Genomic DNA, 27,147 nt, shown 5'->3' on the forward strand with positions numbered 1-27,147 from the left:
GTTGCAGCACTCAAATTACATTCTGTCAACTTAGCAGTTTGTTTTTGGACTTTTCTCAAAAGAAAAAAATATTTCCCGCAATTTTAAAGCTTATTTAAATTTTAATAGTAAACGGAAAATTTTCCAGTCAAAGCTACGACAGAATTGCCCCAAAATTACTGAAGAAAGCACGCTCATTTGCAATAAAATTTGTCACTCTGCCTGTTGCTACCACTGGTACTAATCAAGAGCTTCAATGTATGGAATACAGGGGGCAAGACCGGATACAGTGCCTCCCTACTCAGATATTTGTGTCCGACTTGTTAAAAAGTAACGCAATGAATTTAAAAAAAATTCAAATGTATTTTTTTAACTTTTATTTGTGCTCGTGTCTTAAAAACAATATTCTGTAAGCAGAGTATATAGTTTCCCAACTAGGTACTAGGTACTCTGGTTTAATTTTTTTTGAATTTTCTCGGCAAGATTTGATTGCATTGAAAGCCCTAGATTTAAAAAATAATATATCTGTTCATGGTATTTTCAAGAATTGAATAGTTTGTATGAAGTAAAATTTAAAATACAAACAATTTTAACCTCCCTTGATTCTTAAAAATACTTTTTATTTATTTTTTTTCTTTCCCTCTGTGGGAGACAAGCAGCTAAAAAGTACATGGGAGGGGACTGGTTACTGTTTGACCACTTTCAGTTCTTCTTTTACTATACTCCGTAATATTTATACAAAATAAAATTTCCTTTTTTGCCTTATAGTTGTTTCCAATTCGTTTCAAAAAAAAAATTCAAGCCTGTTTACGGTAATGGTTCTAATACAAAAAAAGTAAAACAGAGTACCTAGTACCTAGTTCGGAAACTAGATACTCTGATTATGAGTAGTTCTATTTCCGGACTAGGCACTAGATAATCTAGTGTGCTTTTTTTTATTGGAACCGTTAATGTAAACAGGCTTGAAATCAGATCTTGTATGTCTCAGGGATTGTCTCATTAGCTTTTTGCAACAAAAATTATCAAAAAAAAAGATATTATCAATCACATCATGATTTCGCAAACAAAATGATGGGTGACGTCAAAATCCCAGGTTAAAAACATCATGGTTGTAGTGGTGGCTGCAATATAGTAAAGAACGAACCACAGCCCTTGTTAGAAATAAAAATGGTTTAAAATAATAAACTCCGGCCTATAATAAATTAAATATCACATAAAATGCAATTTTCTACAAAAAAGACACGGCCATAGTAGCCAAAAGTTCATTTTTAAGGACATTTTTAACTAGCAGATGTCCATAATGTCATTGAAAAATAACACACTTTCGCTTGTAACCTTCAATTATATTCAAGCATTAAGTTAGGGGGGAATGGAAGGGATTGAGAAAATCTTATAAAATACAAATAGCGAGAGAAATATTTCCTGAATATACAGCAGCAATAATATTATTAAACATATTCGATTCATTATTGTTAAAAATATTTTTTAAAAAATTAATAAAAATATCACACATTGGTATCTTATTTAACTTTTGCTTTTAATATCATTGACTTTAAGCAGTGGATGCCACCTCAACCAAATAAAAATCACAAATTTTTCACCAAGAAAATCACCAGAAATCACAAGATTTTCACCAAGAAAATCATCAGAAATCACCAGTATTTCACAAAAATCACCAAAAAAATCACCAGAAATCGGTGGTCAATAAATATATGCTTTACACCAAAAAGACGCGTTGGGCACCCTGAGCTAAGACATTATGTTTTTCAAAGGCCGTCAACTGCTCAAGAAGGAAGAGAATTTGTACCTAAAACCGGAATTCCAGGCAAAGACTGAAATTGTTACCTAAGATCCTGTTACTGGACATGAAGAGCCTTTTTATTTATTTAACTACTATTATACTTTTCTTTGTCTTTATTTTGCAAAATCTTTTCTTTTTCTTTTTTCTTGGTTTCCATTGAAAAGAAAAACCCCAATAATACTCTTTTGTCCTCAAATGGATTTCATTTGCTTATTAGCGTTATTAATACCCCTGCCATAGTTGGTATCCTTAGTGGTAAACTTTAGCTCTGAAAAAGACGATTCAAATGCTATCAATTTATTATCTAATCCCATTTGTTATGTATATTTATTTTACTTCCGAAAAATTGTCGTGGGTCAAGTCTAAGCTGAAATATCAGACAAGCGGTGATAAATCTTTTTTCCTTTGTTCCTTAGACGAAAGCCCCTTGAGACTGAGCCCGCTGGTTTCTTGAGACTGTTAAGTCCCTTGAAAAAGACCTAGCCTAGGCTGCTGAATCTATGTTCATGTGGGACTATGCTTTCTTTACCTGAGAATTTTTTTTTCTTTTCTGAGCCTTGGAATTACGGAAAATTGAAAAATGGGGCAAGATTTTACCTCAACTATTATTTTTTGTCTATTGGAAATGGAGGGGGCTAATCTATTTTACCACGCCTGAAATATCCACAGTTTAGCTTAGTTTTTGTTCCGAAACCAAACCAAGAAATAAAACTATGAAAGTTAGGAAATTTCATGCAATATTTTACACTGTTAGCCACTTTAAAGTGTCGGACGGGGCTCTTTTACTCTATTTCACAGTTCTTTTAGTCATAACTGAAACTATGTCCGAAACTATTCTTCTAATCCCATTTGTTATTTTTTATTGTTATTATAAGAATTAGAAGCTTATTTAAGGAGCATTGGAGTTTTAGGAACAAGGAGCATTTTGGGGATTTCATGAGTAATAAAATTGAAATCCCCATGCATCTTTTTCGAAAATAGTACGTAATAAATTTAAATTGAACCAAGATTCAAATAGAATTTCTGAAGTGATTGGTTTTTGACTCATACGACTTGGTTCTGTGTTGAGTTATTATGAGTAGTATCAATAACTGAAGCCCCATTTCCTTGTCAACGAGAAAATAATAGGTATAAACAGCAGAACGGCCCCTGGGTTGGCAGAATCTAAAGCTTCAAATTTTCATTCGTATTCATAGCTGAGTGAGAAGCCCCTAATTTGATTTTCTCAAAAACGTTAACATGCGTTCAAAGGATTAAGATGTTTACATATGAAAATCAAATGGGACATTGATATTTTCAAAAATAATTTAGAGACTTGATTCATTGATGTGAAAAAGTTTTGTAAACCTGCATCTGTTTAATAAGTCGGAGCTTCTGAGGGGCATTCAAAGCAACCTGATTATGTCGAAAGATATTAGTAAAATGTTAGATTTTAACTAAACATACTTACCCGGCTAGAAAGCTGCCTTGATCCTGAAGGAGGCGCTCCCAGGGTGAGTTCTTTTCTTTGCACTTCAGATTAGCTGGCCCCAGTGATTCCCCTAAATTGGGGTAATTCAACAGGGTAATTTTTGGAATCGGGGGACATTGATTGTGCGGATCCCTGTCCACACACAGAAACGTTTTATCTTTTGGGCCCTGTAATATGTCGTATATTGATTATTTGAAAGAAAAAAGTATTCTATATAATTTGATGTTGTTAAGACAACAATGAATTGCTTACTTGAATTAATGCTCCTGAAGAGGGTTCGGAGTAGAAAACAATAAGACTAGGCGCCTCCAGGTTGACATATCGCTTGCCAGGATCGTAGCTCCTTCCACCGGAATGTGGGCTTGGGTGAGGAATTCATTGGCTTTGTCTTTCCACCTAGTGTGTGGGCGTCCTCTGGGTCGTTTCCATCCGTGTAGGGTGGGGTCGAAGTCAAATTCGACCCGTGCTGGGGCGTCGCGTGGCATGCGAAGGAGGTGACCGTACCACCGAAAACTACGCTGGGCGAGCTGCGTTGAGAAAGGAGTATGATCCGTATGTGATAGGAGAGTCTGGTTGCTAACGAGGTCAGTCCAGTGAAGTCGTCCAATTATTCGGAGATGTTTCGTCTGAGTGACATCGACGGCCCGGATGAGAGATTTGTCAGCTAATCACGTCTCCGCTCCATACAGCAGGACGGTGCTGACTGACGCATTGTAGATGCGCATTTTGGTAAATCGGCTTATGTTTGACTTTCGCCAGATGCTGCTAAGCCTCCCAACAAGTGCTGAAGCCTTGGCAATTCGAGATGTAAGCTCTTTTGTGATCAAGCCATCATTCGACAGAATAGACAATAATGGGACATGTAAAATTGATCATTGGGCCCTTTTGAATAAAAGTATTTTTTCTTGATAAACTTACATGCTTGATATATTACGGAAGAATTGTGCCTACGATTCCAAGCATATGTGAAAGTTGAGCGTATACTGTATAATCCAGTTCTGGAATTTTCTCGAAAAAATCTCTTAAATTAACATATTTTGTTTTTCTTATTCTTATGTTATAGCAAATGATTGTACTAATGACCAGTCAAGCTTATGACATTAAATTATCTTAATAACTGATTGAATTCCTGATACATTTTGTTTTCGAAAATGCTGTGCAATTATTAAATACTGATTTGTAAATTGAACTAGTATGAAAATCAAATTACCTAAATATAGATTAAGTCACAAATGCTAGTCTTAAAAATTGAAATCTCCTTGGTCACCATACATTTTATAGGGTAAATTATATTGGCAAAATATCAAACTGAAAATTTTTTCACTATTGTTAAGCTTTTTGGAAGATTTAAATACTTAAATACATGTCATATATTTTTGAGAGTGATTACTGAATATTTTTGTTATTTTCTGCGGATGTAGGTTTAGTACCATGTCATTGGAGTTGCCCATGAATTGCTGCTTATTGAATATGTTTCCTCATCATATGATTTTTTGCCCGTATTTACTTGATTGAACATTGAATTCCTCATTGCTTTGAAACCTTGTTAAAAAACCGATAAAGATTTACTATGGTTTATTTTTATATATTTAAGTCGACCCGAACAGTTTTCATAGCTCTTGCATCTCCTCACAGGGCTGCCACCGTTGGTGCATTATCACCAACTTTGGTGGTTTTTTCGTTTGGTGTTTTTGTTATATGGTGATTTTCCTTTATTTCATGTGTTTTTACAATGTTTACGTAACAGCTTCTCAAAACAATGAACAAAATTCTCATGTAAATGCTATTAAATAGACTCAATTGTCAGTTGATAGCGTATTTACTGCATATTAAATAGCCGGTCAAGGGAGATCACCAAAATCCGTTCAACTTATATTATTAGAGAAATAAATGTAACGGATGGCAATCACGGGATCTACGTCGAGGGGTGTTTGGAATCTTTGGATCTACAAATTTTGCTCTAGGCTACAAAAAAATATAGTTTATTATTTATATTTAAGCCTATATTCACATCCTAACACTTAAGTAGGTGGGGCTATATACTTATTTCTAGTCATCAACTACTATAATAAGCAGAAATGGGCTAAACTCTAGATAAGGCATGGTTCTAGCTGAGGGGCTTTTGACTATTTTGGAAAATAGATGCACTAAGAGAGAGAAACTTTCAGGAATAATTTCAAGCCCTAAATCCTACCCCAGGAAGATGTATTCTATCTTCCATTTCAAATGTTTTACTATTTCCAAGGCTCCAGAAATAGCATATAAATTTTTCTCCATAATCTTTATTGGTCTGCTTTCCCTTAAACTTAGGCTTTTAGAACACAACGCTAATGACGTGAATTGGATTTTATTTTTTTTAGAATTGTATTTTCGAAGTTAAAATGCATTCCTGAAAGTTTCATTCCCATAACCTTACTATTCTTAAGATAGCAAATGTCCCTCCATCTAGAAATTTACCGTGTATTTACCCATTTTACTCTTGTGTTTGGTTCATAGGAGATGTAAGCAAAATCAAACTTTTAAAATCTTCAATGTTGGGGATAAAAACACTAACCCAGTCTACTTACCATAATATCTATTCTTTTCCCCTCTACTTAGTTGAATTTTTACCTTTCCATTATGTTAAAGTTGCAGACTAGGGACACCGGAAGAAAATAGTATTTCATATCCTGTATTGCTCATTCACTTGTACTCTAACAATTTGTTCGTAATGAAACATTTTGTGTTAACGAATTTTAAGTAAGGAGGATTGCAGCTCAATAATAGCTGACACTAAAATTTTTGAATTTTGAGATCAAATTCCAAAAACAAAATTTTGATATAAATGGAAATACCATAAGAATTCATCTGTTATGGTCATTCTAAATGCATAAGATGCATTAAGTTTTTTGTTTACCCATCCAAGCCAAGAAGCCTGAGAAAATTTGCCTGATTTTCGAAGAAAAACGTGAAAGAGCCCCCTAAAGTAAATGAATCTTAATGAAAATCACATCATCGAATTCAGCGTCACTCTGCAGCAAGAAAAAAATACGTACCAATAACTTGGACTGTAATTGATGCCAAAGACAACATTTTTCCGAAATCCACCCCTGTTTTGGAGCTTTGGCACAAAATAATAATAAAATCTGCCGTGGCCAAGGACCTGTTTTTAAACCAATTTGCTCTTTGTCTTTGGAGTCTAAAAATCTGTAATCTCTGGGAGTGAACACTTAAAATGGAAACTGTAATTAGCTCCGTGAATAAAATTCGTATGTGTGTGAGATTTTAAAATCGTTTGGTATGAAAAATGCTTTTATTTTTTCTGGTGACCGCCAGAGATCAGTGACAAGCATAAATTACTCTAAATATGTAAGTACCAATAGTAAGCATAAATTAACCTAAAAATAGGTATTAAAATATATCAATATTAAACAAAAACGTTTAGCTATAAAAATTACTAAACAGAAAATATTCATTTATGGTACACTAAGTATTCACTGCCTATTTTATTTTTGTTGATTTTTTAATTACCCAAGCAAAATAAACAGCAACAAAACAGTGAGTCTTTATCAGGTAAATGATATCAGGTAAATTTCTTTAACAAAGATTGAATTTTTGTTCATACATGACCAATTATCCTGCATTTCCAGGGTTACTTGTCTGACCACTAATATGACCGTTTCCTCAAGTAGTAAACTAACTGACCTCTCATGTTAAATACGTTTCGTACAACGCTAAGGGGACATAAATAAGTAATAGGGCTTGTCAGATAAGTAATCTTGGGATTTTCAGACGTACTACAAGAGTATAGGCTAATCTGCCTTCCTGCATTAATAGAGTTTGTTAAGACTCATCGAGTTCCCCTCCCCACGGTAATCCGTAGTAAAAGACGGAAGATTAATTGTATATGAGGAGCAGGATTATCAAAAAAAGGATTGAAAATGGATTGTCAAAGAGTTTATTAGAATACGAGTAACAAAGTTTGTGGCAAATTTAAAGTGGGTTGCAGCACTCAAATAACATTCGGTAAACGTAACAGTTTGTCTTTAGACTTTTCTAAAAAGAAAAAAATATTTCCCGTAATATTAAAGTTTATTTCAAATTTTAATGGTAAACGGAAAATTTTACAATCAAGACTTCGACAGAATTGTCCCAAATTTATCGAAGAAAACACGCTCAGTTGCAATAAAAATTGTCACTCCGCCAGTTGCTACCACTGGTACTGATCAAGAGCGTCAATTTATGGACTACAGTGGGCAGGACCGGATACAGTGCCTCCCTACTCCTATATTTGTGTCCGACTTGTTAAAACGTAACTCAATGAATTTAAAAAAAATTCAAATGTATTTTTTTAACTTTTATTTGTGCTCCTTACTTAAAAAAAATCATATGTAAGCAGAGTATATAATTTCCCAACTAGGTACTATGTACTCTGGTTTAATTTTTTGTGCATTTTCTCGGCAATGTTTGATTGAATTGAAAGCACTAGATTTAAAAAATAATATAGCTGTGCATGATATTTTCAAGAATTGAATAGTTTGTATGAAGTAAAATTGAAAAGAAAAACAATTTTAACCTCCCTGGATTCTGAAAAATACTTTTTATTATTTTTTTTTATTTCCATCTGTGGGTGAAAAGCAGCTAAAAAGAACATGGGAGGGGACTGGTTACTGTTTGACCACTTTCAGTTCTTCTTTTACTATATTCCGTAATGTCTAGATAAAATAAAATTTCCTTATTTGTCTTATAGTTGTTTCCAATTCGTTTCAAAAAAAAAATTTCAAGCCTGTTTACGGTAATGGTTCTAATACAAAAAAAAGTACACCAGAGTACCTAGTACCTAGTTCGGAAACTAGATACTCTGATTATGAGTAGTTCTGTTTCCGAACTAGGTACTAGGTACTCTAGTGTACTTTTTTGTATTGGAAGCGTTACTGTAAACAGGCTTGAAATCAAATCTTTTATGTCTCAGGGATTGTCTCATTAGCATTTTGCAACAAAAATTATCAAAAAAAAAGATATTATCAATCACATCATGATTTCGCAAACAAAATGATGGGTGACGTCAAAATCCCAGGTTAAAAACATCTTGGTTGTTGTGGTGGCTGAAATATAGTAAATACCTAACCACAGCCATTGTTAAAAAGAAAATTGTTTGAAAATAATAAACTCCTGCATATAATAAATGAAATATCACATAAAATGAAATTTTCTACAAAAACGACCCGTCCATAGCATCCAAAAGTTCATTTTTAATTACATTTTTCAATAGAATATGTCCATAATTTCATATAAATACACCAAAAATTCGATTTTACACTGAGATTATATTACATCATGGAGTTAGGGGGGGGAATGTACGGGATTTAGAAAATATTCTAAAATAAAACTCGCTATTTACATTTTTAATTACTATACAGAAGTAAAAATTTTTATAATCATATTCTATTCCTTAATTTTAAAATTATTTTTTAAAAAATTAATAAAAATATAACACGTTGGTATCTTATTTAACTTTTGGTTTTAATATCATTGACTTTAAGCAGTGGATGCCACCACAACCAAATAAAAATCACTAATTTTTTACCAAGAAAATCACCAGAAATCACGAGATTTTCATCAAGAAAATCATCAGAAATCACCAGTATTTCCCAAAAATCACCACAAAAATCACCAGAAATCGTTGGTCAATAATGATATGCTTTACACCAAAAAGACACGTCGGGCACCCTGAGCTAACACATTATGTTTTTCAAAGGCCGTCAACTGCTCAAGAAGTAAGATAATTTGTACCTAAAACCGGAAGTCCAGGCAAAGACTGAAATTGTTAACTAAGATACTGTTACTGGACACGAAGAGCCTTTTTATTTATTTAACTACTATTATACTTTTCTGTGTCTTTATTTTTCAAAATCTTTTCTTTTTCTTTTTTATTGGTTTACAATGAAAAGAGTAAACACAATAATACTCTTTTGTCCTCAAATGGATTTAATCTGATTATTAGCATTATTAATAACCCTGCCGTAGTAGGTATCCTTGGTGGTAAACTTTAGCTCTGAAAAAGACGATTCAAATGGTATAAATTTCTTATCTAATCCCATTTGTTATGTATATTTGTTTTACTGCCGGAAAATTGTCGTTGGTGAAGCCTAAGCTGAAATATCAGACAAGCGGTGATAAATCTTTTGTCCTTTGTTCCTTAGACGAAAGCCCCTTGAGACTGAGCCCGCTGGTTTCTTGAGACTGTTAAGTCCCTTGAAAAAGACCTAGCCTAGGCTGCTGAATCTATGTTCATGTGGGACTATGCTTTCTTTACCTGAGAATTTTTTTTTCTTTTCTGAGCCTCGGAATTACGGAAAATTGAAAAATGGGGCAAGATTTTACCTCAACTATTATTTTTTGTCTATTTCAAATGGAGGGGGTTAATCTATTTTACAACGCCTGAAATATCCACAGTTTAGCTTAGTTTTTGTTACGAAACCAAACCAGGCAATAAAACTATCAAAGTGAGGACATTTCATGCCATATTTTACACTATTAGCCACTTTAAAGTGTCGGACGGGGCTCTTTTACTCTATTTCACAGTTCTTTTAGTCATAACTGAAACTATGATCGAAACTATTCTTCTAATCCCATTTGTTATTTTTATTGTTATTATAAGAATTAAAAGCTTATTTAAGGAGGATTGGACTTTAGGAACAAGGAGCATTTTGGGGTTTCATGAGTAATAAAATTGAAATCCCCATGCATTTGTTTCGAAAATCGTACGTAATAGATTTAAATTGAACCAAGATTCAAATAGAATTGCTGAAGTGGTTGGTTTTGGCCTCCTACGACTTGGTTCTGTATTGAGATATTAGGAGTAGTATCAATAACTGAAGCCCCCTTTCCTTGTCAACGAGAAAATAATAGGTATAAACAGCAGAACGGCCCCTAGGTTGTCAGAATCTAAAGCTTCAAATTTTCAGTCGTATTCATAGCAGAGTGAGAAGTCCCTAATTTGCTTTTCTCAAAAAGGTAAACTTGCGTTCAAAGGATTAAGATGTTTACATATGAAAAAGAAATGGGGCATTGCTATTTTCAAAAATAATCTAGAGACTTGATTCATTGATGTGAAAAAGTTTTGTAAACCTGCATCTGTTAAATAAATCGGAGCGTCTGAGGGGCATTCAAAGCAACCTGATTTATTTCGAAATATTATTAAAATGTTAGATTTTAACTAAACATACTTACCTGGCTAGAAAGCTGCCTTGATCTTGAAGGAGGCGCTCCCAGGGTGAGTTCTTTTCTTTGCACTTTGGATTGGCTCACCCCTGTGACTACCCCAAATTGGGGTAATTCAACAGCGTAATTTTTGGAATCGGGGGACATTGATTTTGTGGATTCCTGTCCACACACAGAAACGTTTTATCGTTTGGGCCCTTTAATATGTCGTATATTGATTATTTGAAAGAAAAAAGTATTCTATATAATTTGATGTTGTTAAGACAATAATGACTTACTTACTTGACTTAAGGCTCCTGCCGAGGGTTCGGCGTAGAGAACGATGAGACTAGGCGCCTCCACGCTGAACTATCGCTTGCCAGGATCGCAGCTTCCTCCACCGGGATGTGGGCTTGGGTGAGGAATTCATCGGCTTTGTCTTTCCACCTAGTGTGTGGGCGTCCTCTGGGTCGTTTCCATCCGTGTAGGGTGGGGTCAAAGTCAAATGTGACACTTGCTGGGGCGTCGCGTGGCATGTGAAGGAGGTGACCGTACCACCGAAAACTACTCTGGGCGAGCTGCGTTGAGAAAGGAGTATGAGCCGTATGTGACAGGAGAGTCTGGTTGCTAACGAGGTCAGTACAGTGAAGTCGTCCAATTATTCGGAGATGTTTCGTCAGAGTGATATCGACGGCGCTGATGAGAGATTTGGCAGCTGATCACGTCTCCGCTCCATACAGCAGGACAGTGCTGACAGACGCAGTGTCGATGCGCATTTTGGTAAATCGGCTTATGTTTGACTTTCGCCAGATGCTGCTAAGCCTCCCAACAAGTGCTGAAGCCTTAGCAATTCGAGATGTAAGCTCTTTTGTGATCAAGCCATCATTCGACAGAATAGACAATAATGGGACATGTAAAATTGATCATTGGGCCCTTTTGAATAAAAGTATTTTTTCTTGATAAACTTACATGCTTGATATATTACGGAAGAATTGTGCCTAAAATTCCAAGCATATGTGAGAGTTGAGCGTATACTGTATAATCTAGTTCTGGAATTTTCTCGAAAAAATCTCTTAAATTAACATATTTTGTTTTTCTTATTCTTATGTTATAGCAAATGATTGTACTAATGACCAGTCACGCTTATGACATTAAATTATCTTAATAACTGATTGAATTCCTGATACATTTTGTTTTCGAAAATGCTGTGCAATTATTAAATACTGATTTGTAAATTGAAATAGTATTCGAATCAAATTACTTAAATTTAGATTAAGTCACAAAGGCTAGTCTTAAAAATTGAAATCTCCTTGGTCACCATACATTTTATAGGGTAAATTATGTTGCAACATATCAAACTGAAAATTTCTTTACTACTGTTAAGCTTTTTGGAAGATTTAAATACTTAAATACATGTCATTTATTTTTTAGACTGATTACTGAATATTTTTGTTATTTTCTGCGGATGTAGGTTTAGTACCATGTCATTGGAGTTGCCCATGAATTGCTGCCTATTTAATATTTGTTCTCATCATATGATTTTTTGCAAGTATTTACTTGATTGAAAATTTAATTACTCATTTCTTTCAAAAATTGTTAAAAAAACGATAAAGATTTACTATGGGTTCTTTTTATATATTTAAGTCGACTCTAAAAGTTTTTATATCTCTTGCATCTCCTCGCAGGGCTGCCACCGTTGGTGCATTATCACCAACTTTGGTGGTTTTTTCGTTTGGTTTTTTTGTTGTAGGGTGATTTTTCTTTATTTCAGGTGTTTTTATTATTATATTTTGTGATTTTAATATGTTTACGTAACATATTCACAAAAGAATGAACAAAATTCTCATATAAAAGCTATAAAATATACTCAATTGTCAGATGATGTCGTATTTACTGCATATTAAAATAGCCGGTCAAGAGAGATGACCAAAAGCCGTTCAACTTATATTATTAGAGAAATAAATGTAACGGATGACAATCACGGGATCTACGTCGAGGGGTGTTTGGAATCTTTGGATCTACAAAGTTTGCTCCGGGCTACAAAAAAATATAGTTTATTATTTACATTTAAGCCTATATTCACATCCTAACACTTAAGTAGCTGGGGATATATACTTATTTCTAGTCATCAACTACTATAATAAGCAGAAATGGGCTAAACTCTAGATAATGCAAGGTTCTAGCTGAGGGGCTTTATACCATTTTGGAAAATAGATGCACTAAGAGAGAGAAACTTTCAGGAATAATTTCAAGACCTAAATCCTACCCCAGGAAGATGTATTCTAGCTTCCATTTTAACTGTTTTACTATTTCTAAGGCTTCAGAAATAGCATAGAATTTTTTCTCAATAATCTTTGTTGGTCTGCTTTCCTTTAAACTTAGGCTTTTAGAATACCACGATAATGACGTGAATTGGATTTTATTTTTTTTTAGGATTGTATTTTCGAAGTTAAAATGCATTACTGAAAGTTTAATTCCCATAACCTTAATATTTCTAAGATAGCAAAAGTCCCTCCACCTAGAATTTTACTGTGTATTTACCCATTTTACACTTGTGTTTGGCTTATAGGAGATGTAAGCAAAATCAAACTTTTTAAATCTTCATTGTTGGGGATAAAACCACTAACCCAGTCTACTTACCATAATTTCTATTCTTTTCCCCTCTACTTAGTTGAATTTTTACCTTTCCACTATGTTCAAGTTGCAGACTAGGGACCCCGGAAGAAAATAGTATTTCATATCCTGTATTGCTCATTCAATTGTAATCTAAAAATATGTTCGTAATAAAACAGTTTGTGGTAACGAATTGTAAGTAAGGAGGATTGCAGCTCAACAATAGCTGACACTAAAATTTTTGAATTTTGAGATCAAATTCCAAAAACAAAATTTTGATATAAATGAAAATATCAGAAGAATTGACCTGTTATGCTGATTCCAAATACATAAGATTCAATAAGTTTTTTGTTTACCCATCGAAGGCAAGAAGCCTGAGAAAATATGCCTGATTTTCGAAAAAAAGCGTGAAAGAACCCCCAACAGTAAATGAATCTTAATGAAAATCACGCCATCAAAATCAGCGTTACTCTGCAGCAAGCAAAAAATACGTACCAATAACTTGGACTGTAATTGATGCCAAAGGCAACATTTTTTCCGAAATCCACCCCTTTTTTGGAGATTTGTCACAAAATAATCATAAAATCTACTGTAGTCAAGGAACGCTTTTTAAACCAATTTCCTCTTTGTCTTTGAAGTCTAAAAATCTGCAATTTCTTGTAGTGAACACTTTATATAGAAACTGTAATTAGCTCTTTGAACAAAACTCGTAGGCGTGTGAGATTTTAAAATCTTTTTTTAGGCAAAATGATTTAAGTTTTTCTGATGAACTACAGAGAACATTGACAATAATAAATTACTATATAGATTTAATTACCAATAATAAGCATAAATTAAAATAAAAAATTTTATTAAAAGCTCTAGATATTAAAAACGTTTGGATATAAAAATTACTAAAAAGACAATATTACTATTTGGTAAACTAAAGTCTTCACTGCTTATTTGCCTTTTGTTAATTTTTTAATTACACAAGAAAAATAAAAAGCAACAAAAAAGAGAGTCTTTATCAGGTAAATGATATCAGGTAAATTTCTTTAACGAAGATTAAATTTTTGTTCATACATGACCAATTATCCTGCATTTCCAGGGTTACTTGTCTGACCACTAATATGACCGTTTCATCAAATAGTAATCTAACTGACATCTCATGTTAAATACGTTTCGTACAACGCTAAGGGGACATAAATAAGTAATAGGTCTTGTAAGAAAAGTAATCTTTGAATATTAAAACGTACTACAAGAGTATAGGCTAATCTGCCTTCCTTCATTAATAGAGTTTTTTAAGACTCATCGAGGTCCCCTCCCCTCTGTAATACGTATTAAAAGACGGAAGATTAATTTTAGATGATTATCAGAAATATCAAAAAAAGGATTGTAAATTGATTGTCAAAGTGTTTATTATACTACGAGTAAGGAAGTTTGTGGCAAATTTAATTTGGGTTGCAGAACTCAAATAACATTCGGTAAACGTAGCAGTTTGTCTTTAGACTTTTCTAAAAAGAAAAAAATATTTCCCATAATATTAAAGTTTATTTCAATTTCAATAGTAAACTGAAAATTTTCCAGTCAAAGCTTCGACAGAATTGTCCCAAATTTATTGAAGAAAACACGCTCATTTGCAATGAAAATTGTCACTCCGCCAGTTGCTACCACTGGTACTGATCAAGAGCGTCAATTTATGGAATTTAGGGGGCAAGACCGGATGCAGTGCCTCCCTACTCCTATATTTGTGTCAGAATCGATAAAACTTAACTCAATGAATTTAAAAAAAAATTCAAATGTATTTTTTCAACTTTTATTTGTACTCCTTTCTTAAAAACAATATTCTGTAAGCAGAGTATATAGTTTCCCAACTATGTACTAGGTCCTCTGGTTTAATTTTTTGTGCATTTTCTCGGCAAGATTTGATTGCATTGAAAGCCCTAGATTTAAAAAATAATATATCTGTTCATGGTATTTTCAAGAATTGAATAGTTTGTATGAAGTAAAATTGAAAAGACAAACAATTTTAACCTCCCTGGATTCTGAAAAATACTTTTTATTTATTTTTTTTCTTTCCCTCTGTGGGAGAAGAGCAGCTAAAAAGAACATGGGAGGGGACTGGTTACTGTTTGACCACTTTCAGTTCTTCTTTTATTATTTTCCGTAATGTATATATAAAATAAAATTTCGTTTTTTGCCTTTTAGTTTTTTCCAATTCGTTTCAAAAAAAAAATTTAACGCCGGTATAATGTAATATTTCTAATACAAAAAAAAAGTAAACCGTATGACATACGATCTAGTTAGGAAACTAGATGCTCTGGTTATGTGCAGGTCTATTTCCGAACTAGGCACTAGGTACTCTAGTGTGCTTTTTTTTATTGGAACCGTTACTGTAAACAGGCTTGAAATCAAATTTTTTATGTCTCAGTGATCGTCTCATTAGCATTTTGCAACGCAAATTATTAAAAAAAAAGATATTATCAAACACATCATGATTTCGCAAACAAAATGATGGGTGACGTCAAAATCCCAGGTTAAAAAATCATGGTTGTAGTGGTGGCTGCAATCTAGTAAAGAACTAACCACAGCCCTTTTTAGAAATAAAAATGGTTTAAAATAATAAAATCCTGCCTATACTAAATGAAATATCACATAAAATGCAATTTTATACAAAAAAGACACGGCCATAGTAGCCAAAAGTTCATTTTTAAGGACATTTTTAACTAGCATATGTCGATAATGTCATTGAAAAACAACACACTTTCGCTTGTAACCTTAGATTATATTCAATCATTGAGTTAGGGGGGGGGGAATGGAAGGGATTTAGAAAATCTTATAAAATACAAATAGCGAGTTAAATATTTCCTGAATATACAGCAGCAATAATATTATTAAACAGATTCTATTAATTAATGTAAAAATTATTTTTTAAAGAATTAAAAAAATTATCACACATTGGTATCTTATTTAACTTTTGCTTTTAATATCATTGACTTTAAGCAGGGTTGCCACCACAACCAAATAAAAATCACCAGTTTTTCACCAAGAAAATCACCAGAAATCACAAGATTTTCACCAAGAAAGTCATCAGAAATCACAAGTATTACACAAAACTCACCAAATAAATCACCAGAAATCGGTTGTCAATAATTATATGCTTTATACCAAAAAGACGCGTTGGGCATCCTGAGCTAAGACATTATGTTTTTCAAAGGCCGTCAACTGCTCAAGAAGGAAGAGAATTTGTACCTAAAACCGGAATTCCAGGCAAAGACTGAAATTGTTACCTAAGATCCTGTTACTGGACACGAAGAGTCTTTTTATTTATTTAACTACTATTATACTTTTCTTTGTCTTTATTTTTCAAAATCTTTTCTTTTTCTTTTTTATTGGTTTCCAATGAAAAGAGTAACCCCAATAATACTCTTTTGTCCTCAAATGGATTTCATCTGCTTATTAGCATTATTAATACCCCTGCCGTAGTAGGTATCCTTGGTGGTAAACTTTAGCTCTGAAAAAGACGATTCAAATGGTATAAATTTCTTATATATTTGTTTTACTTCCGGAAAATTGTCGTTGGTGAAGTCTAAGCTGAAATATCAGACAAGTGGTGATAAATCTTTTTTCCTTTGTTCCTTAGACGAGAGCCTCTTGAAACTGAGCCCCCTGGTTTATTGAGACTGTTAAGTCACTTGGAAAAGACCTCGCCTAGGATGCTGAATCTATGTTCATGTGGGACTATGCTTTCTTTACCTGAGAATTTTTTTTTCTTTTCTGAGCCTCGGAATTACGGAAATTGTAAAAATGGGGCAAGATTTTACCTCAACTATTATTTTTTATCTATTCCAATTGGAGGGTGTTATTCTATTTTACCACGCCTGAATTATCAACATTTTAGCTTAGTTTTTGTTCCGAAACCAAACCAGGAAATAAAAATATCAAAGTGAGGACATTTCATGCAATATTTTACACTGTTAGTCACTTTAAAGTGTCGGACGGGGTTCTTTTACTCTATTTCACAGTTCTTTTAGTCATAACTAAAACTATGACCGAAACTATTCTTCTAATCCCATTTGTTATTTTTATTGTTATTATAAGAATTAAAAGTTTATTTAATGAGCATTGGACTTTAGGAACAAGGAGCATTTTGGGGATTTCATGAGTAATAAAATTGAAATCCCCATGCATCTTTTTCGAAAATAGTACGTAATAAATTTAAATTGAACCAAGATTAAAATAGAATTGCTGAAGTGATTGTTTTTTGCCTCAGACGACTTGTTTCTGTGTTGAGTTATTAGGAGTAGTAGCAATAACTGAAGCCCCATTTCCTTGTCAACGAGAAAATAATAGGTATAAACAGCAGAACGGCCCCTAGGTTGTCAGAATCTAAAGCTTCAAATTTTCATTCGTATTCATAGCAGAGTGAGAAGTCCCTAATTTTCTTTTCTCAAAAACGTTAACATGCGTTCAAAGGATTAAGATGTTTACATATGAAAATCAAATGGGACATTGCTATTTTCAAAAATATTTTGGAGACTTGATTCATTGATGTGAAAAAGTTTTGTAAACCTGCATCTGTTAAATAAATCGGAGCTTCTGAGGGGCATTCAAAGCAACCTGATTTATGTCGAAATATTATTAAATTTTTAGATTTTAACTAAACATACTTATCTGGCTAGAAATCTGCCTTGATCATGAATTAGGCGCTCACAGGGTGAGTCCTTTTCTGTGCACTTTAGAGTAGATCGCCCCTGTGATTACCCCAAATTGGAGTAATTCAACAGGTTAATTTTTGGTATCGGGGGACATTGATTGTGTGGATTCCTGTCCACACACAGAGAAGTTTTATTTTGTTGGCCCTTTAATATGTTGTATCTGGATTATTTGAAAGAAAAAAGTATTATATACAATTTCATGTTGTTAAGACAACAATGACTTGCTTACTTCACTTAAGGCTCCTGCCGTGGGTTCAGCGTAGAGAACGATGAGACTAGGCGCCTCCACGCTGACCTATCGCTTGCCAGGATCGCAGCTTCTTCCACCGGGATGTGGGCTTGGGTGAGGAATTCATCGGCTTTGTCTTTCCACCTAGTGTGTGGGCGTCCTCTGGGTCGTTTCCATCCGGGTAGGGTGGGGTCGAAGTCAAATTCGACCCGTGCTGGGGCGTCGCGTGACATGTGAAGGAGGTGACCGTACCACCGAAAACTACGTTGGGCGAGCTGCGTTGAGAAAGGAGTATGAGCCGTATGTGACAGGAGAGTCTGGTTGCTAACGAGGTCAGTCCAGTGAAGTCGTCCAATTATTCGGAGATGTTTCGTCTGAGTGATATCGACGGCCCTGATGAGAGATTTGGCAGCTAGTCACGTCTCCGCTCCATACAGCAGGACAGTGCTGACTGACGCATTGTAGATGCGCATTTTGGTAAATCGGCTTATGTTTGGCTTTCGCCAGATTCTGTTAAGCCTCCCAACAAGTGCTGAAGCCTTGTCAATTCGAGATGTAAGCTCTTTTGTGATCAAGCCATCATTCGACAGAATAGACAATAATGGGACATGTCCAATTGATCATTGGGCCCTTTTGAATAAAAGTATTTTTTCTTGATAAACTTACATGCTTGATATATTACGGAAGAATTGTGCCTAAAATTCCAAGCATATGTGAGAGTTGAGCATATACTGTATAATCTAGCTCTGGAATTTTCTCGAAAAAATCTCTTAAATTAACATATTTTGTTTTTCTTATTCTTATGTTATAGCAAATGATTGTACTAATGACCATTCACGCTTATGACATTGAATTATCTTAATAACTGATTGAATTCATGATGCATTTTGTTTTCGAAAATGCTGTGCAATTATTAAATACCGATTTGTAAATTGAACTAGTATGCAAATCAAATTACTTAAATTTAGATTAAGTCACAAAGGCTAGTCTTAAAAAGTGAAATCTCCTTGGTCACCATACATTTTATAGGGTAAATTATATTGCAACATATCAAACTGAAAATTTTTTTACTATTGTTAAGCTTTTTGGAAGATTTAAATACTTAAATACATGTCATATATTTTTGAGAGTGATTACAGAATATTTTTGTTATTTTCTGTGGGTGTAGGTTTAGTTCCTTGTCATTGGAGTGGCCCATGCATTGCTGCTCATTGAATATGTTTCCTCATCATATGATTTTTGCCCGTATTTACTTGATTGAACATTGAATTCCTTATTGCTTTGAAACCTTGTTAAAAAACCGATAAAGATTTACTGTGGTTTATTTCTATATATTTAAGTCGACCCGAACAGTTTTCATAGCACTTGCATCTCCTCACAGGGTTGCCACCGTTGGTGTATTATCACCAACTTTGGTGGTTGTTTCGTTTGGTTTTTTTGTTGTAGGGTGATTTTCCTTTATTTCAGGTGTTTTTACAATGTTTACTTAACAGATTCTCAAAAGAATGAACAAAATTCTCATGTAAAAGCTATTAAATATACTCAATTGTCAGTGGATGGCAAATTTACTGCATATTAAATAGCCGGTCAGGGGAGATGACCAAAATCCGTACAACTTATATTAGTAGAGAAAAAAATGTAATGGACGGCAATCACGGGATCTACGTCAAGGGGTGTTTGGAATCTTTGGATCTACAAAGTTTGCTGTAGGCTCAAAAAAATATAGTTTATTATTTATATTTAAGCCTATATTCACATCCTAACACTTAAGTAGGTGGGGCTATATACTTATTTCTAGTCATCAACTACTATAATAAGCAGAAATGGGCTAAACTCTAGATAAGGCAAGGTTCTAGCTGAGGGGCTTTATACCATTTTGGAAAATAGATGCACTAAGAGAGAGAAACTTTCAGGAATGATCTCAAGACCTAAATCCTACCCCAGGAAGATACATTCTATCTTCCATTTCAACTGTTTTACTATTTCTAAGGCTCCAGAAATATCATAGAAATTTTTATCCATAATTTTTATTGGTCTGCTTTCGTTTAAACTTAGGCTTTTAGAACACAACGCTAATGACGTGAATTGGATTTTAATTTTTCTTAGGATTGTATTTTCGAAGTTAAGATGCATTCCTGAAAGTTTCATTCCCATAACCTTACTATTTCTAAGATAGCAAAAGTCCCTCCACCTAGAATTTTACCGTGTATTTACCCATTTTACTCTTGTGTTTGGCTTATAGGAGATGTAAGCAAAATCGAACTTTTTAAATCTTCATTTTTGGGGCTAAAACTACTAACCTAGCCTATTTACCATATTATCTATTCTTTTCCCCTCGATTGAGTTGAATTTTTACATTTCCAGTATGTTAAAGGTGCAGACTAGGGACACAGGAAGAAAATAGTATTTCTTATACTGTATTGTTCATTCAACTGTACTGTAACAATTTGTTCTTAATGAAACAGTTTGTGGTAACGAATTGTAAGTAAGGAGGATTGCAGCTCAACAATAGCTGACACTAAAATTTTTGAATTTTGAGATCAAATTCCAAAAACAAAATTTTGATATAAATGGAAATATCATAAGAATTCACCTGTTATGGTCATTCTAAATGCATAAGATGTAATAAGTTTTTTGTTTACACATCGAAGGCAAGAAGCCTGAGAAAATTTGCCTGATTTTCGAAAAAAAGCGTGAAAGAACCCCCAAAGGTAAATGAATATTCATGAAAATCACGCCATCAGAATCACCGTCACTCTGCAGTAAGAATAAAATACGTACTAAAAACCTGGACTGTAATTGATGACAAAGGCAACATTTTTCTGAAATTCATCCCTTTTTGGAGCTTTGGCACACAATAAAAAAAAAATCTATCGTAGTCCAGGAACTCTTTTTAAACCAATTTGCTCTTTGTCTTTGAAGTCTAAAAATCTGCAATTTCTGGGAGTGAACACTTTAAATAGAAACTGTAATTAGCTCCGTGAATAAAACTCGTAGGCGTGTGAGATTTTAAAATCGTTTGGTAGGAAAAATGCTTTTCTTTGTTCTGATGAACGCCAGAGACCAGTGTCAAGCATAAATTCATCTAAAGATGTAAGTACAAATAGTAAGCATAAATTAACCTAAAAATAGGTATTAAAATATATCGATATTAAACAAAAACGCTTGGCTATAAAAATTACTAAACAGAAAATATTCCTATTTGGTACACTAAAGTCTTCACTGCTTATTTGCCTTTTGGTAATTTTTTAATTACCCAAGCAAAATAAACAGCAACAAAACAGTGAGTCTTTATCAGGTAAATGATATCAGGTAAATTTCATTAACGCAGATTAAATTTTTTTTCATACATGACCAATTATCCTTCATTTCCAGGGTTACTTGTCTGACCACTAATCTGACCGTTTCATCAAGTAGTAAACTAACTGACCTCTCATGTTAAATACTTCTCGTGCAACGCTAAGGGGAAGTAAATAAGTAATAGGGCTTGTCAGATAAGTAATCTTGGGATTTTCAGACGTACTACAAGAGTATAGGCTAATCTGCCTTCCTGCATTAATAGAGTTTGTTAAGACTCATCGAGTTCCCCTCCCCACGGTAATCTGTAGTAAAAGACGGAAGATTAATTCTATATGAGGAGCAGGATTGTCAAAAAAAGAATTGAAAATGGCTTGTCAAAGAGTTTATGAGAATACGAGTAACAAAGTTTGTGGCTAATATAATGAGGGTTGCAGCACTCAAATTACATTCTGTCAACTTAGCAGTTTGTTTTTGGACTTTTCTCAAAAGAAAAAAGTATTTCAAGCAATTTTAAATCTTATTTCAATTTTCAATAGTAAACGGAAAATTTTCCAGTCAAGGCTTCGAAAGACTTGCCCCAAATTTACTGAAGAAAACACGCTCATTTGCAATGAAAATTGTCACTCCGCCAGTTGCTACCACTGGTACTGATCAAGAGCGTCAATTTATGGAATACAGGGGGCAAGACCGGATACAGTGCCTCCCTACTCCGATATTTGTGTCCGACTTTTTAAAACTTAACGCAATGAATTTAAAAAAAATTCAAATGTATTTTTTTAACTTTTATTTGTGATCCTTTATTAAAAACAATAATCTGTAAGCAGAGTATAGAATTTCCCAACAATGTACTATGTCATCTGGTTTAATTTTTTTGCATTTTCTCGGCAATGTTTGATTTCATTGAAAGCCCTATATTTAAAAAATAATATAGCTGTGCATTATATTTTCAATAATTGAATAGTTTGTATGAATTAAAATTGAAAATAAAAACAATTTTAACCTACCTTGATTCTTAAAAATACTTTTTATTAATTTTTTTTCTTTCACTCTGTGGGAGAAAAGCAGCTAAAAAGTACAGGCGAGGGGACTGGTTACTGTTTGACCACTTTCAGTTATTATTTTACTATACTCCTTAATGTCTAGATAAAATAAAATTTTGTTATTTGCCTTTTATTTGTTTAAAAGTCTTTTCAAAAAAAAAAAAATTTAAATCCTTTCTGCGGTAAGATTTCTAATACAAAAAAAAGTAAACCGGAGTACCTAGTATCTAGTTAGGAAAATAGATGCTCTGGTTATGAGTAGTTCCATTTCCGAACTAGGTACTAGGTACTCTAGTGTGCTTTTTTTTATTGGAAGCGTTACTGTAAACAGGCTTGAAATCAAATCTGTTATGTCTCAGGGATTGTCTCATTAGCATTTTGCTACGAAAATTATCAAAAAAAACGATATTATCAAACACATCATGATTTCGCAAACAAAATGATGGGTGACGTCACAATCACAGGTTAAAAACATCATGGTTGCAGGGGTGGCTGCAATCTAGTAAAGAACGAACCACAGCCCTTGGTAGCAATAAAAATTGTTGCAAAGAATAAACTCCTGCCTATAATACATGAACTATCACAGAAAATGAAATTTTATACAAAAAACACACGGCAATAGTATACAAAAGTTCATCTTTAAGGAATTTTTTAACTAGCATATTTCCATAATTTAATGTACAAATAACACACTTTCGCTTTTAACCTTAGATTATACTCAAGCATTAAGTTAGGGGGGGGACGTGAAGGGACTGAGAAAATATTAACAAATAAAAATCGCTCTTGAAATCTTACATTAATATAACGAATTAAAAATTTTATAAAAAATATAATATAAATTATTTTTAAAATTTTTTTTTAAAGAATTAATAAAATTAACACACATTGGTATCTTATTTAACTTTTGGTTTTAATATCATTGACTTTAAGCAGTGGATGCCACCACAACCAAATAAAAATCACTAGTTTTTCACCAAGAAAATCACCAAAAATCACCAGATTTTCACCAAGAAAATCATCACAAATCACCAGTATTTCATAAATATCCCCAAAAAAATCACCAGAAATCGGTGGTCAATAATGATATGCTTTACACCAAAAAGACCCGTTGGGCTCCCTGAGTTAAGACATTATGTTTTTCAAAGGCTGTCAACTGCTCAAGAATTAAGATAATTTGTACCTAAAACCGGAAGTCCAGGCAAAGACTGAAATTGTTAACTAAGATACTGTTACTGTACACGAAGAGTCTTTTTATTTATTTAACTACTATTATACTTTTCTTTGTCTTTATTTTTCAAAATCTTTTCTTTTTCTTTTTTCTTGTTTTCCAATGAAAATAGTAACCCCAATAATACTCTTTTGTCCTCAAATGGATTTCATCTGATTATTAGCGTTATTAATACCCCTGCCGTAGTAGGTATCCTTGGTGGTAAACTTTAGCTCTGAAAAAGACGACTCAAATGGTATAAATTTCTTATATATTTGTTTTACTTCCGGAAAAATTGTCGTGGGTCAAGTCTAAGCTGAAATATCAGACAAGCGGTGATAAATCTTTTTTCCTTTGTTCCTTAGACGAAAGCCCCTAGAGACTGAGCCCGCTGGTTTCTTGAGACTGTTAAGTCCCTTGAAAAAGACCTAGCCTAGGCTGCTGAATCTATGTTCATGTGGGACTCTGCTTTCTTTACCTGAGAATTTTTTTTTCTTTTCTGAGCCTCGGAATTACGGAAAATTGTAAAAATGGGGCACGATTTTACCTCAACTATTATTTTTTATCTCTTCCAAATGGAGGGGGTTATTCTATTTTACCACGCCTGAATTATCCACAGTTTAGCTTATTTTTTGTTCCTAAACCAAACCAAGAAATAAAAATATCAAAGTGAGGACATTTCATGCCATATTTTACACTATTCGTCACTTTAAAGTGTCGGACGGGGCTCTTTTACTCTATTTCACGGTTCTTTTAGTCATAACTGAAACTATGATCGAAACTATTCTTCTAATCCCATTTGTTATTTTTATTGTTATTATAAGAATTAGAAGCTTATTTAAGGAGCATTGGACTTTAGGAACAAGGAGCATTTTGGGGTTTCATGAGTAATTAAATTGAAATCCCCATGCATCTTTTTCGAAAATAGTACGTAATAAATTTAAATTGAACCAAGATTCGAATAGAATTGCTGAAGTGATTGTTTTTGGACTCCTACGACTTGGTTCTGTATTGAGTTATTAGCAGTAGTATTAATGACTAAAGCCCCATTTGCTTGTTAACGAGAAAATAATTGGCATAATCAGCAGAACGGGCCCTGGGTTTGCAGAATTTAAAGTTTCAACTTTTCAGTCATATTGATAACAGAGTGAGAAACCCCTGAAGTGATTGTTTTTTGCCTCAGACGGCTTGGTTCTGTGGTGAGTTGTTAAGTCATAATTTAGATTAAGTCACAGAGGCTAGTCTTAAGAATTGAAATCTCCTTGGTCACCATACATTTCATCAAGTCAATTACGTTGGCAACATATCAAACTGAAAATTCTTTCACTACTGTTAAGCTTTTTGGAAGATTTAAATACTTAAATACATGTCATATATTTTTGAGAGTGATTACTGAATATTTTTGTTATTTTCTGCCGGTGTATGTTTAGTTCCTTGTCATTGTAGAGGCCCATGAATGGACGCCCATTGAAAATTTGTACTAATAATATGATTTTTTGCAAGTATTTACTTGATTGAAAATTTAATTACTCATTTCTTTGAAAACTTGTTAAAAAACCTATAAAGATTTAATGTGGTTTATTTCTATACATTTAAGTAGACCCTAACAGTTTTCATAGCTCTTGCATCTCCTCGTAGGGTTGCCACCGTTGGTGTCTTATCACCAACTTTGGTGGTTTTTTCGTTTGGTGTTTTTGTTATATGGTGATTTTTCTTTAATTCGGGTGATTTTATTATTATATTTGGTGATTTTACTATGTTTACGCAACAGATTCTCAGAACAATGAGCAAAAGTCTCATGTAAATTCTATTAAATATACTCACGTGTCAGAGGCTTTCAAATTTACTGCAGATTAACAGAGCCAGTCAAGTGAGATCACCAACATCCGTTATAAGTTTAGTATTAAAGAAGAAAATGTAATAGAGGGCACTCACGGGCTCTTAGAAGCGGTTTGATTTGCTTCTCTGGATATACGAATTTTTTTGCGTTCTACAAAAAAATATATTTTATTATGTATATTTAATCCTATATTAACATCCTAACACTTAAGTAGGTGGGGCTATATACTTATTTCTAGTCATCAACTACTATAATAAGCAGAGATGGGATAAACTCTAGATAAGGCAAGATTCTAGCTGAGGGGCTTTTGACTATCTTGGAAAATAGTTGCACTAAGAGAATGAAACTTTCAGGAATGATCTCAAGCCGTAAATCCTGCCCCAGGAAGATATATTCTTTCTTCCATGTCAACTGTTTTACTATTTCCGAGGCTCCAGAAATAGCATAGAAATTTTTCTCCATAATTTTTATTGATGTGCTTTCGTGTTAACTTAGGTTTTTAGAATACAACGCTAATGACGTGAATTGGATTTTATTTTATTTCTAAATCATACCCCAGGATGGTGGATTCTAGCTTCCATTTTAACTGTTTTACTACGTATAGGGCTTCAAAAATAGCATAGAATATTTTCTCCATAATCTTGATTGGCCTGCTTTCCGTTAAACCTAGGGTTCTAAAACACAACGCTTATAACGTGAACTGGATTTTATTTTTATTTTTTTTAATCTGAATTTTAAAAAAATAATCTTTAGTAAAGGACGGATATATATATATATATATATATATATATATATATATATATATATATATATATATATATATATATATATATATATATATATATATATATATATATATATATATATATATATATATATATATATATATATATATATATATATATATATATATATATATATATATATATAATGTTACATTTCTACTTACTTTTAATTTCTCTCAACAGTGTCCTTTTTACTCAATAAAATTTTCAAACTCAGGAGATTCACCTATCACCTTGGGTGGTTGGCTTTTGTTTTGATTCCAATAGATTCCCAATCATCACAAATCCAAGTGTCATTATAGCTTAATTTTTAGTTGGTAAGATTTGATACACAGAAAAATGATTTTGTCGACCTTTAGACGCCAGAAGTGAAGGGTTTGTTTATGAAAATAGGTGACTGCTTGTCTGTCTCTGAGACACACAAGCAAAATTGTAAATTGTAAAACAGACAAGCAAAAATTGATCCTCTCCAAATTTGGTCACTTAAAAAGGGAACTAGAACTTTTGATTTCCGTTCAAATGAGCCCTCCCACGATATTCTAGGACCACTGGGTCGATACGATAACCCCTGGGGAAAAAAAATAAAAATAAACACGCACCCGTGATCTTTCTTCTGGCAAAAAATGCAAAATTCCACATTTTTGTAGATAGGAGCTTGAAACCTCTACAATAGGGTTCTCTGATACGCGGAATATGATGGTGTGATTTTCATTAAGGTTCTATGGCTTTCAGGGGGTCTTTCCCTCTTTTTTAGAAAATCAGCCAAATTTTCTCTGGCGGGTAACTTTTGATGGATCAAACTTGATGAAACTTATATATTTGAAATCAGCATTAAAATCCGATTCTTTTGATGTATCTGTTTGTATCAAAATACCGTTTTCTAGAGTTTCGGTTACCATTGAGCCGGGTCCTAATAACCAATGCTATATGTTAGCATTGGGTAAATTTCATAACTTTTAGCCCTCCCCCTGGAGGCTTCAAGGGATTAAGTCATCCCAAAAGA

At 33.4% G+C, this 27,147-nt stretch overlaps 3 non-coding genes and 1 pseudogene across 3 annotated transcripts; 3 read left to right on the top strand and 1 right to left on the bottom strand.

Annotated features, from left to right (window-relative positions):
• The first annotated feature begins 3,222 nt into the window (after positions 1-3,222).
• On the top strand, positions 3,223-3,387 carry LOC148953002 (U1 spliceosomal RNA). Its single transcript, XR_016141727.1, has one exon. It is a non-coding gene; the product is annotated as a U1 spliceosomal RNA (small nuclear RNA).
• A 7,068-nt stretch (positions 3,388-10,455) lies between these two features.
• Positions 10,456-10,621, top strand: LOC148953003 (U1 spliceosomal RNA). Its single transcript, XR_016141742.1, has one exon. It is a non-coding gene; the product is annotated as a U1 spliceosomal RNA (small nuclear RNA).
• Positions 10,622-17,691: 7,070 nt separating this feature from the next.
• LOC148953004 (U1 spliceosomal RNA) lies at positions 17,692-17,855 on the top strand. Its single transcript, XR_016141729.1, has one exon. It is a non-coding gene; the product is annotated as a U1 spliceosomal RNA (small nuclear RNA).
• A 3,648-nt stretch (positions 17,856-21,503) lies between these two features.
• On the bottom strand, positions 21,504-21,625 carry LOC148953005 (U5 spliceosomal RNA; annotated as a pseudogene).
• Positions 21,626-27,147: the final 5,522 nt, after the last annotated feature.

The sequence above is a fragment of the Artemia sp. Qi Xiang Cuo genome, chromosome 4 (assembly GCF_049724085.1).
Source record: "Artemia sp. Qi Xiang Cuo chromosome 4, ASM4972408v1, whole genome shotgun sequence".
In the NCBI taxonomy this organism is placed as follows: domain Eukaryota; kingdom Metazoa; phylum Arthropoda; class Branchiopoda; order Anostraca; family Artemiidae; genus Artemia; species Artemia sp. Qi Xiang Cuo.